This window comes from Haliaeetus albicilla, chromosome 5 (assembly GCF_947461875.1).
Source record: "Haliaeetus albicilla chromosome 5, bHalAlb1.1, whole genome shotgun sequence".
Lineage (NCBI taxonomy): Eukaryota > Metazoa > Chordata > Aves > Accipitriformes > Accipitridae > Haliaeetus > Haliaeetus albicilla.
Genome location: NC_091487.1, coordinates 44,877,984 through 44,895,393, shown reverse-complemented (window position 1 = coordinate 44,895,393; position 17,410 = coordinate 44,877,984).

Genomic DNA, 17,410 nt, shown 5'->3' with positions numbered 1-17,410 from the left:
CGCCAAGGGAAGGGGAAGACCAGCAACAGCTTTCAGGGCTGGGCCCTTCCTCTAACCCTAACCCTCAACCTAACCTAACCCTAACCCTAACCCGAACTCCTAACCCTAAACATAAGCCTAACCCTAGCCCTAAGCCTAACCTAACCCAAACCCATGGGAATCCCAGCACAAACCCTCCGCCAGTTATAACCGAGCTGTAAAGCCATCTGCAACGCTGCCAAATCTCCGGTCACATGATCTTTGATGCTTAAGAAAACCTGATTAAAAAAACAAGAGCAGTCACTAATTCGGAGGCCTTTAGCTGAATTACTCCACCCTAGAATTTGGCCCTGTTGGGTCAAATGGAGAAATCTTACCAGTTCTCTATTTCCTCCCTTTCCAGTAACTTGCAGGGAAAGTCACCACACAGTTTTCGATTTGGGGTGTGTTGGGGAGAATTCCAGTGAGATAAACCCTCATTTCTGTCCTTCGTAACACTCACAGAGTGACCTGAGAAATGTTATTACACTGACTAGCATTTGCACAAATAGGATTTCCCCCTGAAAGTCACCACAATTCTAAAAGACAAAGGAGGAGCTGATCTATTGGCTCGATAATTCTCTTGGAAACCTTCCTTTTCTTTTACAATACACTGTTTGTCATCTGGCCACATCGTCTGACAAGAAATATTAATTGAAGGACACAATATGTGGGAGGGATTGCAACAATTTTATGTGGCTGCACAGGGTAGGAAGAAGGCAAAGACTATCAAAGTTTGTGAGAATCTTAGCCCTTCACTTCTAATACACTTTGAAATACTAGCATCTGACATGTTTCTCCGATTTCCTTATATGTTTCATTATGAAAAGATGGCCATGACTGGAGGTTTAACCCCAGGATCCCTTCCTGGTAGTCCTGGACAGGCCTTGCATCACATACTGTAAGCCTGGGAGGGACTGGGGGATTTTTAATTTTGCCTGACAGCTCATCATCCTGCAGCATTAATGGATGCTTACTGTGCAGGGGAGTTGGAAAGATGAATTTAAATGCAAGATGACCTCTCCCTCACCTTTTAAAACCTGAATCCAATGCTCATTTTAGATTTCTGTGTTAAGGAGCTGTTTCTTATACTTTATTCCTAGGAAACAGCATGTGTGTAGGCACTGCAACAGTAAGCCATTGCATACCAGCTACTCAAGGGTAACTGAACTTTCTTTGAGAGTATATGTGAGGAAATTTGAGATAGGTGTCATGGTTTAACCCCAGCCAGCAACTAAGCACCACGCAGCTGCTCACTCACTCCCCCCCCCCCCCCATCCAGTGGGATGGGGGAGAAAATCAGGAAAAGAAGTAAAACTCCTGGGTTGAGATAAGAACGGTTTAATAGAACAGAAAAGAAGAAACTAATAATGATAATGATAATGATAACACTAATAAAATGACAACAGTAGTAATAAAAGGATTGAAATGTACAAATGATGCGCAGGGTAATTGCTCACCACCCGCCGACCGACACCCAGCCAGTCCCTGAGCAGCGAATCCCTGCTCCCCACTTCCCAGTTCCTAAACTAGATGGGACGTCCCATGGTATGGAATACACTGTTGGCCAGTTTGGGTCAGGTGCCCTGGCTGGGCATGAGAAGATGAAAAATCCTTGACTATAGTCTAAACACTACTGAGCAACAACTGAAAACATCAGTGTTATCAACATTCTTCACATACTGAACTCAAAACATAGCACTGTACCAGCTACTAGGAAGACAGTTAACTATATCCCAGCTGAAACCAGGACAATAGCTTACCCCAAACTGACTTGTGTAAATATGTTTAGAGAGAGATTTGTAAATACAAAAGATATGAAATACTTTTTCCTAACCCAATACTGAAAATTAATTTAGTGATTCAGGGCTGACCTACTTGTGGGTGTATACCATAATTTTTCTTTGCAAGAGCTCACATTTGAATATGCTTCTATCTTACAACTTTTGAGATCTTTCTTTTTTAAACCTTTCCAGTATTTTGTGAATGTTTGTAACATATCCCAGAGCTCGGTCAGTCACACTCCTGCCCTCCATAGTTTCTCTCAGTCTACAGCTGTACACCTGTATGGTGATACCAAATTCCCTCACCAAAAGAAGCACTCGTATAGAGAATCTTTCAAGGGACACTATACATATATTTTGTACAGCTGCTTTCTCTTCCTGTTCTATTGCACACTATTTGATTCCTGCCAGGTCTTCCCTGATACTCATTTCTGGTACATGTTTGTGTGTTTGTTTAAGGAGAAAATACACCTTCACTTTCAGAGAACTTACTGAGTTCCTCTTTACCATCCAGAAAGAGGGAGCAGTGACAAAAGGAAATTAGTGACCCATTTTGTACATGAAACCCAGTAGTTTATGATTTAACCACAGGCTCTTTGAAAGTATGTTGTAACATCAAGAATTAAATTTGTATTGCCCAAGATAAGTTTATGTAGATGACTGAGTCATATTTTAAGAGGTTAAGAGCTTTGACTCCAAAAGCTCTTTGTACCAGAAGCACTGCCTTCAGCTCTACTTTTAACTTGCAAAATTTTTTTCTCTCAAAGCAAAAGAGATTACATACCCATTGCACATCCTTTTTGCATTTCTGTGTGTGCTGATGACAAGCATGAAAGTTTCTTTCTGCATCTGATGACACATAAAGTTGTTTCTTTGACTGGTCAGCATTTGGCTTGAGATGTTCAAGAATCAAGCCAAACAGTAACTTCCTGGTTTTACACCCAGGTTTTGTTCCCTTGTCTCTAACAAGCTGGTATTTCAATTGTCACAGGAGTTCTCTCCTGAATGGTTTTGAACTTCCACATGAGTACATTATTGGTCCTTCTAGATGTCCACAATCATCCCATTTCTCCTCTTAAAAGAATGAGAGGCATTCAGGTTTTGCATTCTAATGGGCTATGTCAGACAGACAAAGTGATAATTTGCTTATTTCCAAAATCTAAAATACAGTCTGGTTCTGACCATCATGGTTTCATGACTCATTGGCCAAAGGATGCCAGTTAGAGGATGCCACTTTGCTCATGAGCCATCTGCCAAAAGGATACCATTCTTTCGGACATGTTTCCACTTCTGGATAGAAAAGGCCAACAGCGTTGATCTGCAAGAGTGACACCACATGTGTTTCATAGTGCATTACCAAGCAGTCATCAACAACAATGGTGAACTTAACTCACAAAGTTTTCCCAACTCTTTTAGTCAGACCATCTTCTGTTGTGGCACTATACAATACCTATGCTAGTTTTCTGAAATTTCCACAAGGTAAGAGAAAAAAAAAAAAAAAAGACGACTAGTTATACATACCTGGAGGCAGACTACAAAGCTCTGTTCCTCAAAGCACACAGGAAATGCAGCTCTGAAATGTCTGAGAAAGAAACTGTCAACAAATAAGCCCATTGGTTGAGTCCCCTTCTTTCTTTACAGTTCCCACCCTTCTCAGTTTGGGGATTGTTATCACGGTTGGAAGCTGTTAGTTTGGGAAAATAGTGAAAGACAAAGAGGTAAAGTCTCTTTTCATATTTTCCCTCTCATGCTATTTTTTACTTTCTTGCTTTGTGATATATGGTGCTGTACTACTGACGAGCTGGACTTTTCTATTAGATGGAATGAGAAAAACAACCAAAGAAAGCAGCTGAAAGTAATACCTCATTTTCCAACGGAGGATTACATTTCACTGAATTGAAAATCAAGAGTCAGAAACCTAACAGATTGTGCAAATCCTACTATAAGTCCATTTGCACCTTTGGCAAAAGATGCCTTTGAAAACTCTTCCCTAAAAGACTTACCTCTTAGAAAGGGGAATAAAAGGGGGAGGTGGCAAAAAAGAAATAGAAGGAGGCAATTTGAGTTCTCAGAGTTACTCTTTATTAAACTCCTTGTTGAAATCAAACTGAAAATTGGCAAAGCTTCCAGGAAAATTTAGCAAAGAAACAGCTTGCAGTAATCTAGCAACCAGGGTTACTATGGCAATAGCAGTACACTGTGAAATTTAGTAGATATAATTTTCCATGATTCACTGTATATTTTTAGCTATTTTTCTTTTTGTTCTCTCATGCTAATTGCCTTTCTGAAGAAAAGGAAGGACTGAATGGTTAGGTCCTGCCCTCAGAAAAGGTAGAGAGGTGTCAGCTGGTGCTTAAGGGGAGCCTTTGTGTTCTAGCCTCAAATGATCAACGGTCCTAAGGAAGTCTAAGGGTCTCAACTCCTACTCCATTCATCTTGTCTTGAGCCTTTAAGACCACTGTTCCCTGCTTCTTGAAATCCTTCCATCCCTTATTCACCTTAATTTCCTTCTCTAATGCTTCTCCCCACTAGTTCACAGTCTGAACCACACAAATAATTTTTCTCCTTTCTTTCTTTTTCAGCTATTAACCAGCATGATTCTTTTCCATAACACCACCTCTTTTCTTTGTGACATGGTTTCAACTCAGGGACTCAAAAATCTAGCTCCCATCTCCTCGCCCCCTGCCCTCCATGCAGTCCTCTCTTTGGCCTCTCTGTGGCTTGCTCATAACCTGAGCTGATCAAGAATTAACTCTTCCTTCATTGTCAATCACAGCGATGCAGTCACTTTCCTAGCCATTTTGCTATACAGTCATTATTTTATATATACACCATGATTTTTATATGGCTCTGACATGCAAGCTGTCATGCTCTGTTTACCTTCATAATATCTCTAAGATCTGGCCTCCTATACTTTGACCAAATGTCAAAACTTGTCATACGAGCCCCTCTCTTGTTCCACTACAACTAGAGTCTCTGCTCCCGGGCCACACAAGCTCAGAGTCATTCAAAATGTTGCTGACTTCATGATCTTCCCTGTTTGCTTCTTCGACTGCTTATCTCCTTTGTGCTATTCTTCCTCTGCTACCGGATTCTACTTCTGTTCCTCAGCTCCATGAACTTATAACCAAGTGCCCTTCTTTATAATGATGCTTTTATCATATACCATCACCGATCAGCCCCTTCACTTTACCATTTTCTCCAACTTTTGTTATTTTCTTCCACAACTTGTACTGGTATCTCGGTGCTTTGTTACATTGACCTTGATACATGAAAGATGGGTCATGGAAAAAGTAAAGAATATCTCTTTTAGCTCCGTTTTTGCAGTTCACCTCTGCCACCTTACATGAAACAGTAGCATCTAAGTATGTTTAGGCAACTGGAAAACTACATAGAATCACAGACGGTCACCAGAACATGCTCGTGCTATTATTACTTGACCTTCCTTACTCTTCACCTCTAACCATTTGTTTGTTGAATTCACTTCTGTATTGTCACGCTGTATTGTCAATAGGGCTCTAAGAGTTTTAAGGCTGGGACTGTCTGCCTGCTATATTGCTATATATAAACAGCTCAAAAAAAATGAGGCTCTGTGAAGCTTCTATGAAATTTGGAAGGAAGGCATAAATGAAAGGAGTGGCAAAAATGCTGAAAAAGAGCAATTCTTTAAGTCAGTCAAGGCTGGGGAGGCTTACAAGGATCTCTGGGGGACTTAATAAAGGATCAGAACTTGGATACCCACCATTCCCAGCTCCTACAGATTTTAGTCTTAGCTGCTAATATCAGCATACATAAATAGAAATAAACACATAAAAAATAAGAAAACATTCCTAGAAATTAAAAGTTAAAAACATACAGAAGAATCATTCTAATAAAGCATAATGCATTTCTGTAGTCGAACTTCCTGCTGCAAGATACGGAAGAAGGTTATGTATTTGTTTATGTATGTTCATGAGCATTTGAAAGGACCACAGTGCTTCATCTCAAGACACAGCTGATCAGTAGCTGGGGCTGTGGTGCAGTGTTATATAATGCAAGTTTATGACTTTGTAAGACATCATATTCCTTTCCAACATTTATGGGTTTGCTTTTTTGTGTGTTTAGAAAGTAAAGTATCTCAAATAAATATTCACTTTATGTTTTTTTTTACACCATGGAGGACATACTAGATACAATCACAGTATAAAATATAACAATACTAATTGTCTTCTGTCACAGAGGATAGTAGACTAAAGATGTTCTCATCCATTCTTTGGTAACGTCCCTGTGTTCCTGAAATTATGTTTTTCTTCTTTCTGAACCCCCATAAGCCATGGCAATACAGGCATAAGGAAAACTCAAAGGAAAATCTTCCCAGTTGTGAGCAACTCTCTGTGCATGAGGAAGAAGGAAATGCCCCATCCCTCAGAATTACCGCATTTTAGACAGGTGATTAATGCAAAACCCGAAGAATGAGAGTTCCTCTCCCAAGAATCAGCGGTACTGGGGCTCCACTGGCTCATCTGTAGTATGAGAAGACCCTCGTGTCGCAGGAAGCTCAGCTTGTGAAGGGTCTGCTGTGCTCTCGTGAGGCAGGAGACACCACAGGGTGGTAACTCTTGTCCAGTCCACAGCGTGGCTGCCCTTCTGGAGGCACAGGGCCTTCTGCTGAGAACGCAGCATGGCCCTTGCAAAAAAATACATCCAGTAATAAAATAACAACTGATCTGTGTCTATTATAGCTGTTCATGATTCTCAACATCTGTTCAGTTTTGGAGAGATTTAGACCAATCCGTGTAGAGTTCTGCTGATGTCATTTTTTTAACAGTCTTTTCCAGGCACATTAAGTGCACCCCTCTTTCAATCTGCCAGATTAACCTCTGACATCTCTTACAGTCAAGATATTCGAGACTTTTATTTCTTGCTGTGCTTTATGTTTTTCTGGCACAACCCAATTTCCTTTTTCCCCTCTAAGGTAACTTGGACTGCTGCCTTCTGTGAATTATTTTTTTGGGTTTCTTTGTAAAGATGCTGAAATTGCTCTACAGCTAAAGTAATTAAGCCCCTTTTAGTAAATGTTACATTTGTAATTAAAAGTCAATACTGTAATTTCAGAATGTCTCCTGTTCCTACAGTTATCGCACAGCACTTTCTGCTACCTGAAGCTAGGACTTTTTAGGCAGAAAATCCCTATTTAATGTCCATGTTTTACCAGAGAAGTTCCAGAAAGAAAAGCAAATGTGAGATGTATAAAAAAAGGAGTTTGAACTGTTCTCCCTATTCTGGATGGCTTGCCAAAGACAATAATGCTATATATCATATTTAGTATAGCAGTTTCCAAACTGTATTCCCTGCACTATCCAGCAGATGATGCTAATGTATTACAAACTAGTCTCTATTCGATTTTAGTCAGAGGAATGACAAGCTAGAAAATGTAGTTTCGTCACATTTCAAATATTTTTAAAAATTTTCAGTTGCCCTCTTTAATTCTTCCCTTTTCTAATATGTGTGATTCTGAGTCTCAGAATGCGTTGTTTTTCTGAAGCAGTTTTGTTACTAAAGTTTGACCCTTTCAAGTATCTACCTACCAATCTTTTGTAATCCTCTCACATTCCAATGAGTTTGACATATAAGTTTGACCATTTTCAGAAGTCCCTTGGCTATATTTACCATCTATTTACTCATATTTTGTGACATACAGCATTACATTTTGTGCCGTGTCAAGCATTTATTCCTGTTACCAGTCTACAGTAAATATGTGAAGCCAAATCCTTGCACTAAAAAGACAAAAGCTAGAAGAGGAAATAAAATATACCATTCACATGTATAAAGAAAAAGGCAGAACTGAGTTTCCATGAATCTTCCAGGATCCTCAGCTTTCTAATCTCTTTCTCTAGTGTAACCTTAATTATAGACTATGAAAGGAAGCTTTATAACCACTTCTACTTTGCAATGGATTCTGATTTTCTTACTCAGGGAGACTTGCTCCTAACATCACAGGAAGCCTCCACAGAGGCCTTTGGAATTACTTGCAGAATGAGCGTGCTACTAATCATATATATCAGAGTCCAAGATTTTTCAAACAGAGTGACAGTACCTGCATGGCATTTATAGACATTGTTTATATTTTGCTGATGGAAGGAAAGTAGAGTATAAAGAACAGGTTTTCCAAGGTGGATGCAGAAAAAACTTGAGTTTTCTCTGCTTGCCTCAGTCTTGACCTCATTCTCTGAAGTGGTGGGTCGTAGCCAGCCCTCTCCAGAAGCCAGGCAACTAGTGACTATTTCTCCTGTGCTAGCAGACTAGCACTTGCGGTCCTTCCAGCCATTGGATCCCGTTGCTTCTGTTACCTGCTTGCTGAATTGCTGCACCACTAGACGGAGATGAGCCAAGAGGAACAAATCCCAGCTTCTGAGGAGAAAAGAAAAAGTACAAAAGAGGGAATTGAGCTCTCTGTCTCTTTTTTTTTAACTCTGCTCCCTTGGGAAAGTATGGGCCCCTGAGGAGATGGAGAAAGAATCTTCTTACTTCCTGCAGAAAGCAGGTCTGATGTCTGTCCTTTCCAGACTGTCAGGCTAGGGCTAATTAGACCATTTGGCTTTTCTTATACTTTTTTTCCCCCAGGAGGGCTGAGTTATATGAGAAAGTTGAAGCTTCTCATGTCACTCTGCAGCAGGCTCAAGGACAGGCAAAACCCATTACTGATAATTGTATTGCAAGAGTTGGCAGCGTAGAGGAGATCTAAGAATAGGCTGCCCAACCTGCAGCTGGGACATGAAGTAGACAGGACATGCAGGATTCAAGGTGTAGGCCTTAGGGCTTGTGTGCCTTAAGCTAGCAGCTGGGGGAAAAGTTCCAGAACTCACAAATAAATCAGCACAAAACACTTCAGCAGAAGCATATTTAGTCATGTAAGTCATACAGGCATAGTTGTGTGGTTGTTGTGTAGTCATTAAAGCAAAGGAAAACAAGAAATCAGTGGGTAGGCAAATTGTTTGAACAGAGAACACACAGGAGTCACCAGATCCTTTTCTGTTTCCCTGGCATCAGTCACTAACAAACACACCTTTGTCACCATGTACAAGGAGAAGAGGAGAGGGTAAGAGAGGTAAAGAGAAAGCACAACACTTCAGCCGACAACACATGTCCTTTCTCTTGAACAAGGACTGCTTGCCTGGCCAAAAGTCTGCCTCAAACCTGGGTTTGTGATGTGAGTCCCTTTGGACGTGAACTTCATGCAAGTATATTGGAAGACGCTATATTAATGTTAGAGGTAAATCACGGAAGTACATAATAATTTGTATCAGTAAGTGCTGAACACTTATCCCTAACAATCCATGTAAGGTCCTGCCACATGAAATACCTGCTTTACTCCACAATATCCTGTTATACAGAGAGCTGGAGGGCTTAACAGAAGAAGTACCTGGGTTCCTCTGCTCAGTGATTGTCTCTGTGAAGCAAGGGAGGGAAAAACATTTTGCAGAAATCTAAAAGAAAGGGAAATTATTGAGAAAACATAGACCTTAGAGGGAGGTTGCCTTCAGCCATAGAACCAGAGAGACAAATATTGAAGAACTAGATGTCTTTTTTGTTTTATTTTGAACTTTGATACACCCTGAAGAGGGGCAGACTTTTTATGTAACTGACAGGAATTTTAACATAGAAGTACAGCTGGATGATGAGAAAGAAGCTGCTGGTTGCTGTAGCTTAACTTGATAGAAATCATCAAGAATGACTTTGCTTCCTGCAATGAGTAGGCACAGGAGATACTTCATTGCTACTGTGGGGGACTGTTTTTAATTCATTGGAGACATTTGGGTCAGGAGGCTGAGCTTTATGGGCCATTGTATTTAAGTAATTTGGAACAATAGTTTGAAGCATTATAGGGGAAGCTAGGTTTAGGGTATGTTGATAATCAGGAAGAAACATTGAAGTCAGCCTGTATAAAGCTTTGGTCAGAGTATTATGCGTAGCTTTGCATGCGTGCTTCGCTTCATTGTATACATTGAGATGGATATTTTTTAGTTTAGTAAACAGATTTGCCTTAAAATGATTTCTCTTTAGGGTATACAAACACGAATTTGTGGGCTGAATGCTTGGGTCTGGAGAAACCTTTATATATAATAAAGATACATCCAAAGAAGGTAGATAGTGGGAAATGAAATGAATTTCCAAACGATTAACAGGTGTGCAGATGTCCAAGAGGTGTCATCTAGAATGGCTATGATGGGAAAGAAGTTTCTCTCAAGGTATTAGTTATTTCTTCAAGAGAAACTGAATTTTTACTGAGAAAAGGGTTTACAACAAACATCCAGTTCATTCAACATTAAGCATTTAGCATTCTGACAGAATACGGATTCTGTCATTTTAAGCAGTGCACAGTGAAAGTACACACACTATAATTTCTATCACTTCTTTGTATGCAATCTCTGCATGTCTAAATTGCTTAGAAAATTGTATAGCTGGCAATCTGAGACTGCATGATTCACATGTGAGATTTCAGGGGGGGTGGAGCATACTGGGTAAGGAATTAAACAAATGTGAAGGTTTGGGATCTTCAGGAGAACTGTAAATGTTCTAAAAGCTTAATGCAAGGAAATACTATGTACAGATTTAGAAACTACCAAATACAAGAAGTCTGATCAAGCTTCCTTTTCCTATGGAGAAGCAAATCAAAAACATTGTAGTCTTTTGCAGGGGGCGGGGGCAGAATTGCAAAGAAAGTAGGGCATGATGACAGTTTCTGTCCAGTTATGTAGGGTATTTAGAAGAAAATGGAAAACAGTTTGTACTTCAATATTTTTGCTTCAATGAGTAACAAGAAAAGAAACTTATTCATAAATTACAATGAACAGAATGTGTGTTAAGTTCATCCTATGATTTCAATTAGAGATCTGAATATCAGGAAAATATTTTGATTCAAATAGTGAAGCTCTTTGTTGGCAGACAAAGGAGCTGGCACAGATGGAAAGACAAAAGTACCTTCTTTTGCCTCTTGAGATAAATAGATAAAACTTACCAGAGATAGCAGTTCTGTAGGAAAATTTTTGAAAGAAAACTATTTTGGGGGTGATAAAACTGACTTGGAGTCATCTTCCATAGCACCAAAGTCTCAAGAATGACAAAGAAGGTGGTTTCCAAATGTAGGGGATGTCATCAAGAAATATGCTGGGGGTTTGGGTTGGTTTTTTTAATTAGCTGAGGACAATGCTGTCTTCTGATCGACGATTCTTTTCAGAAGCATACATTTTGTGATGAAGATCTGGGGTTCAATCAAAGTTAGCTTTAACAGGGAAGGGAAAGAGGAGTCTGCTATTTCACAGCACTGTTTGAAATCAAAAATAGTGAAGAAATCATCGCTCAAGAAATGAGACTATGGCTATGTTCTGTTGAGTGGGCAGGGTAGTGTAGAGGGGTGATTTATCGCAGACACTTCTGTTGTGTCATTACTCACTCAAAATAATGTGACTTATCACACATGCAGACTGGTAGCTTATTTCAACAGACACAGTTAAGTGCTAAATTGAGAACCGTGGACGTGAAAAAGGCTATCTTGAAGAGCTGGAGTGTTTATGCATGCTGATCATTGGCGTGTGATCAGATTTAGAGAAAGGGGAGTTTTGCAGCCATGTAAGACAGTTGAAGGAACTACCGAAGCACATCCAGAAGGTTTCTCTCAGCCTTACGAAGAGACATAACATGATATTTGCAGGAGGCTGTGTATGCATTTGAGGATGCCAGTCGACAAACATTTCTTCTATTGGCAATGCTGCCTCAGGCTGTCCTTGCCCATGCCTGATTTCTGACAGATGCCAGGACAACAGTTTGTGGAAATGCACAATGAACAGGACCAGGGAACTCATCCAGGTGATGAATTGCATTCTCTTTTTTTCTTGGGCTATTTTCCAAACAAATTTGTTTCCTGATGTGGGTTACCAGATGCCAGCCTAAATACTCATCCTGAAACATTTAAGAACACATCTCAGGGACAAGAAAAAATTGCAAAATGTTAGAGGTCACTGGTTAAACCAGCACTGCTTATCTTTCTCCAGCTATATTCACAGAGGTTCAGAAATTCCCAGGTGTGCTGCTATCAGCAAAAATAGCTTGGCAGAGTGTTTTATAATTCAACTAATAAGGAGAGATCTTGAATCCCAAGGATGCCTAAAGGAGAGTTGACAGTAATAAAAATTTGTCAATTTACAGAATTTAAAAAATATGAAGAATCAATTCTTAAACCCACATAGGTGTGAGGAATATGGCAGGGTTCTGATAATGTGAAGACTGTCAATTTGAGATTTTGAAGAACTTAGTTACTGAAAATGACCCTGCAAAGGCTTTTCTCAGCTTCTTTGACTCTTATGTTCTGGTTAGTCTCTTGGCATGAGGATGAACAGTTTAATACTCAGATTTTCAGGAAAACAGCTCAGAGTTGAAAAGTAATTTTAGCTGCTGTGGGTAAATGCCCACATAATTAAGAATTTAATTCAAGAGACTTGCAGGAAAACCAAAGGTACATATATATATATATATAGGTACACACTGAGGACAGGATGACTTCAATATGGTTTTATTTTGTGCCTAAAATATAGAATTATACTATCTTCATTGGGACATAAAACATGGTTTTGTAAAAAGATCTGTGAGTTCTTAATAATTTCAGGCAATTTTTATTAACACTAAAAAAACTCTGAAATTAGCTGTCAGTGGATACCATTTTAGTTAAGATATTTACGCATTAAGGAAGTAATTGCCTCTCTATTTATATAGTTACCATCTACAAATTGTGGGTTTTGTTTGGGCTTCTGAACAGATGCAAGTACAATGGTATTGTTAATCTTTCCTACCTGCATATGCTAACTGATCTTCGTCTTTAGAAGCTGATACTGGGACAATACTACAGAACATAACCATTTAAGACTTGGTCATGATATTCACTTGTATCCTATTAATATGTGAAAGGATTAAATTTTCCAGAATATTTGGAAGGAAAAGGGATGAAGACTGAAAGAGAAAGGGGAAAGACAGTACCTGGAAAGGTGTTGTTTTCTTATTGGGTGGTTGGATAAGAATTAGTTCTTAGGCAAACTGTTTGTCTGTTTGCTTGCTTGATTGTTTCTCCTGACTGAATTAGATAGATTTGGTTGTGGTGTCAGTTAATCTGTTGCTGAGTATATACAAGGCCTGTCTATGTGTCTGTAGGTGTCCCAGTGGAATTCAGAGCTGTACACCTTTCTGACATATGTTAACTTCTTCAAATATAAGGGAAAATACTTAGTTTCTTTCAGGAGGATTTTTGATGTTCTTTTTCCATTTGGTCATAATGGAATGCTTGGCAGAACTTTAAATTTCATGGAATTATACCACACCTTCCTTCCTACACACGTTATGTGAGCCCTCAACATTCCAGTCATGAGAACCACTTTGACATTTCAGTGTTGTCAGTTATATCAAATCTCTTTTTATTGTCGAGAATTGTCTTTTTTTTTATCCTTGTTTCTCAGGCTCTAGCATTAGGAGATAAACAAGTGAAATATTTCTTCTCTTTAAATTCCTTAACACCTTATGTGTGCCATACACTGAGTTCAAACAATTTTTTCTACCTTCTTCTTCTGTTGTCAATTTTGTGTCTTCCTGGCTGCTTCTCCAGTGAAAAAGATCAGCATTCACGTCTACCAAGTACAGCAAAATTGCAACCTGCTGCCCTGTTATCACTGTGCTGTTGGCTTCATCTGCCTTTTTTGTCATGGAGTCACCAGTAGCTATTGCTCACCTTCTTGCAAGAACTCCCATCAGATATCTCCCGCAATTTTCTGTTACATTTTGCCAGACAAGTTCCTCAGTAGGTGACTTGCTGAGAGTCTAACACCTATTCAGTAAGCTGAGTGTTTTCCAGATGTTTTTTCACCTCGTATCATAAGTTGCCAGTCAGCTACATGGGTTTCTGCTTTTCTGGTTGGTTTTCTGCTGCTGAGCATTTTCTCTGTGACCCCTGCCAACGATTCCCAGTTTAGTCATTCAAGGACTAAAGTCCCTGATGAAAATGAATTAAGTCATTGATCTGCTCCTACTGTACCCAGGATTACACTTCAATCACTTGAACATAGCCTATGCTGCATTTCTTCTGGCTTGCACCACATCACCACCCAAAATCTCTTTCAATTAGCAAAAAAGGAAAACACAGCACATCCAGCACTGGTCACAACTGCTGTTCCCTCCTCACTTATGCACGTGGCATACAGCTACTCCTCTACAGTAGTAATCATAGATTCCCTCTGACCTACCTTTCTAGATGGACCTCCTCCAGATTTCAACAAACCCAGAATATCTCCCCTCTTGGCTTTCTGCCACTACAACACACTCCAGATACCTGATATGATCAATGACCCCAAGGCTCAAGCTTTGAATTCTTCTAAAGGAAACAACATCCATATCTCCCTTAAGTAGACTATTCAGAATCGCAGAACCCCAGACCATGAAAAGAAACAAACCAAACAAAAGCTCACCAAATTCTTTCATTTCCAAGAACAGGATTTGCAGGTGGGCTCTCAAAAAATCCTGTTAGTTATTTACCCATGATAGTTATTGATGATAACTTTTCTTTGCTCTTGAGAGACTTCATTGTAAGTCAAGTCATGCCATCTGCTAATAGCTGATCATTCCATTTCCAGGTTAGTAATAAATATACAAACCAGCAGCAGCCTAATACAGAATTTTGAGGTACCTCACTGTTAACCGTTACCACATCAAAAATGGACCACATAGGTTTATTTCTTTTAGCCTTATACTGTCCCACTATAAGTTGGTTTGCCTATTAGTGAGTCTTTACATATTCTTGTGGTATTCTTTTTAATCCTTAGGCTTGTTTGAATCACTACTTACTTTGACATTTCTCATCTTTATAGTGATACAACACAGATCAAGGATTAAAAATAAGGCACATATTGATTACCAAGGGTACAATCAACAGCAATAAAACTGGTAATAAAGAATATGCATACATCAAGACCAGAAGGTCTGCACTCCAATAAGGCCACATCAAAGATGACTTAGCAGCAGAAAGCCTGGGGTCTGATAACAGGAGGATGGGAACAAGGTTTCAATGCATCACAGGGGCCATTCCTGTTCTCTCAACAGGAAGGCAGCAATAGAGATACCCAGAATAAGAAAACAAAGGCGATGGGCAGCAGCCTTGCCTAAGAATTAGGAAGGATGAAGAATGCAAAACTGAGGCCATAATCATGCCATAATGACTGCTTGACTCCCAGAGGATATAAAGAGCTTCTCCAAATTATGGTTTGTTGTGCCTGATCAAGACAAACCTAAGAGACATACCAAGGACAGGACTCAATAGCTAGTGTCCCCGCTCCTGTGTGTCTCACACACACACACACACACACACACGGTCCTAGGCAGACCACTTAGACACACCTCTTGGTGCTTGTGCATATGAGTGAGTGAGTGAGTGAAATAGGAGTGAATGAGTGCAAGTAACTGAAATCATTTTTATTTAAAATAAATATGAGCACCCTTTTCCAGGGAGTCTTGAACTTAATTTTGTAGCGCTAATTCTTACACTTCTAAGGCTGCCTTTTTTAATGAGTTATGCCATGAGAATTTTCATTATACTAACACCAAAAAAAGCATTCCAGTAAACCTATGGGGCTTCAAGGGTTATGTCCTTGTGGGGAAGACTTTCACCTGCAGTGAAGGCAACAGTATGAGATGGCACTAGGAGGTCTAGCACTTTTCCTTTTTCTTTTCTCCATTTTTGGGAAGTGTATTCCTTTCCCCTCACAGCCTCCACCTTCCTTCTCCTGCCTCCTTCCTGTAGGGACCCACAGATAAGGCAGCTCTGCTCTGTTTCAATACTTTTCCAGGGAAAAGGAGTAAATCCACTGGCTGCTACCGGGTAGAAGCACAGTCCCCTTCTCAGCCCTCTGCCTCCGCTCAGCTGGGGCAGAGAAGGCATGTAGCAGTATTGCCCCAGTGAGAAAGAAAAACTGGCAGAGGCATAGGCACAACTGGCAGAGGCAGTTCATCTGGATTACACAGGACAATGCAAAATACATGCCTAATTTATAATACTGTAGTATCGTAGTACTCAATCACTTTGACACCAGTGGCAACATACATATTTAGAAGGGCAATTCTATCATACTGTTGATAAATTACTCATCACTGCTATCATTGCTACATGATTAAAAGAAATGCATTTGTCTAGGCTATGCTCAAGACGAGCATTCTCATCTCCTGGCAGTCAGTGGTCCATGCATTCCTCCACAAGCAGCAAATTGGGTGTTGAGTAATCTGTCCTTTGAAATGTGTAAAGAAGCTGTTAAGAGAGCACAAAATATTTTTAGCCAGCAGTACCAGCTGGACGCCAGCCCATCCAGGATACTCTGTTCAGCTGACAGCTGTTACCAGAACCACATGAGGGTTAGGCTCTAACTCTCTCATATCTCATTCTGTTTGTCATCATCTCCTTTGTTTTGCTCTGTAGGAGGGGAGAAGGAGAAAGATATAACATAGGGACGATGCAGCCGCTGACGGGTGGAGAGCTAGGGAGGATTTGCATGGTGGCAGGTTTTTAGTATGATGTGCACACCACGTTAGACATGCTATTGGGGAAAAGAGTGGAAGTTCTTGTTATGCCATAAATTGCATCCTGCACTAAAAAGGAAATGGCTTTCTGGTCATTTCATCTGACAGTCCTCTTCCTCTCTGAGGAAAGCTATTCCTTTTTCCTTTTTTTTTTATCATTCTCTCACTGTCTGTTGTGGGCATCAGCCTCGTGACTGGTACATGGGTGCACATAAGCTCTGACACCTCGTGAGGAAGGGAGGGGAGTGGAAAGGGATTATGTGAAAACTGATTCAAACGTGTCAGTACTCAAGTCCAGCACCTGCTGCAACAGGGGAAAGTCCTGGTGCCTGCCACAAGAGGGGTAAGTGGAGATGGAGGTTGGAGAGCAGAGCATGCCAGCACAGGGCAACAAAGGCTGGCCCATCCTCTAGGGGAAGCATTACTCGGTGCCCTATCTGTACTCTGAGATGAGTACACTGGCATCTAAATTTCTCCCATAGCAGGTGGGTATAGGAAAGACCTTTGGCGTTGGTGAGCTAGAACTTTTTTTAAACATTCAGATCTTTACATCTTCTTTGTGGAAGTCAACATTAGATTTTACAGGGCTAACAACAAACGTGCTTTACAAAACCCCAAATTTGCTCTTCAACACAGAACAGTAATGTGAAAAGTCTGCTATTTTGCTGTCAGCAAAAATCAATGCCGACCTTCAAAGGAACAAGTAAGTAGCCTTGCTGTTGTCAGGTGATGATCTAAGGCAAGCCAAGCTTTCTAGAGAGAGGTACGAGCTTTTGCTGGACCAAACAACACAGCAGGTCTACAGACAAGCTTTTGGACCCACAAACCCCCAGAGCAGGAGAAGGTCAGGCACGAACACGGTGTCGGGTAGCCAAAAGCATGTCGCTTCCCCCAGTTACATCGTTTTCGCCTAACTAACGCTATTCCCTCTCCCTCACCGACCTGCCCGAGGACCGCCGGGGTGGGAGCGCTGCCCGCCCCAACCGCCGCCTCCCTCCGCCGCCGCAGACGCGGCCGTGGTGGTG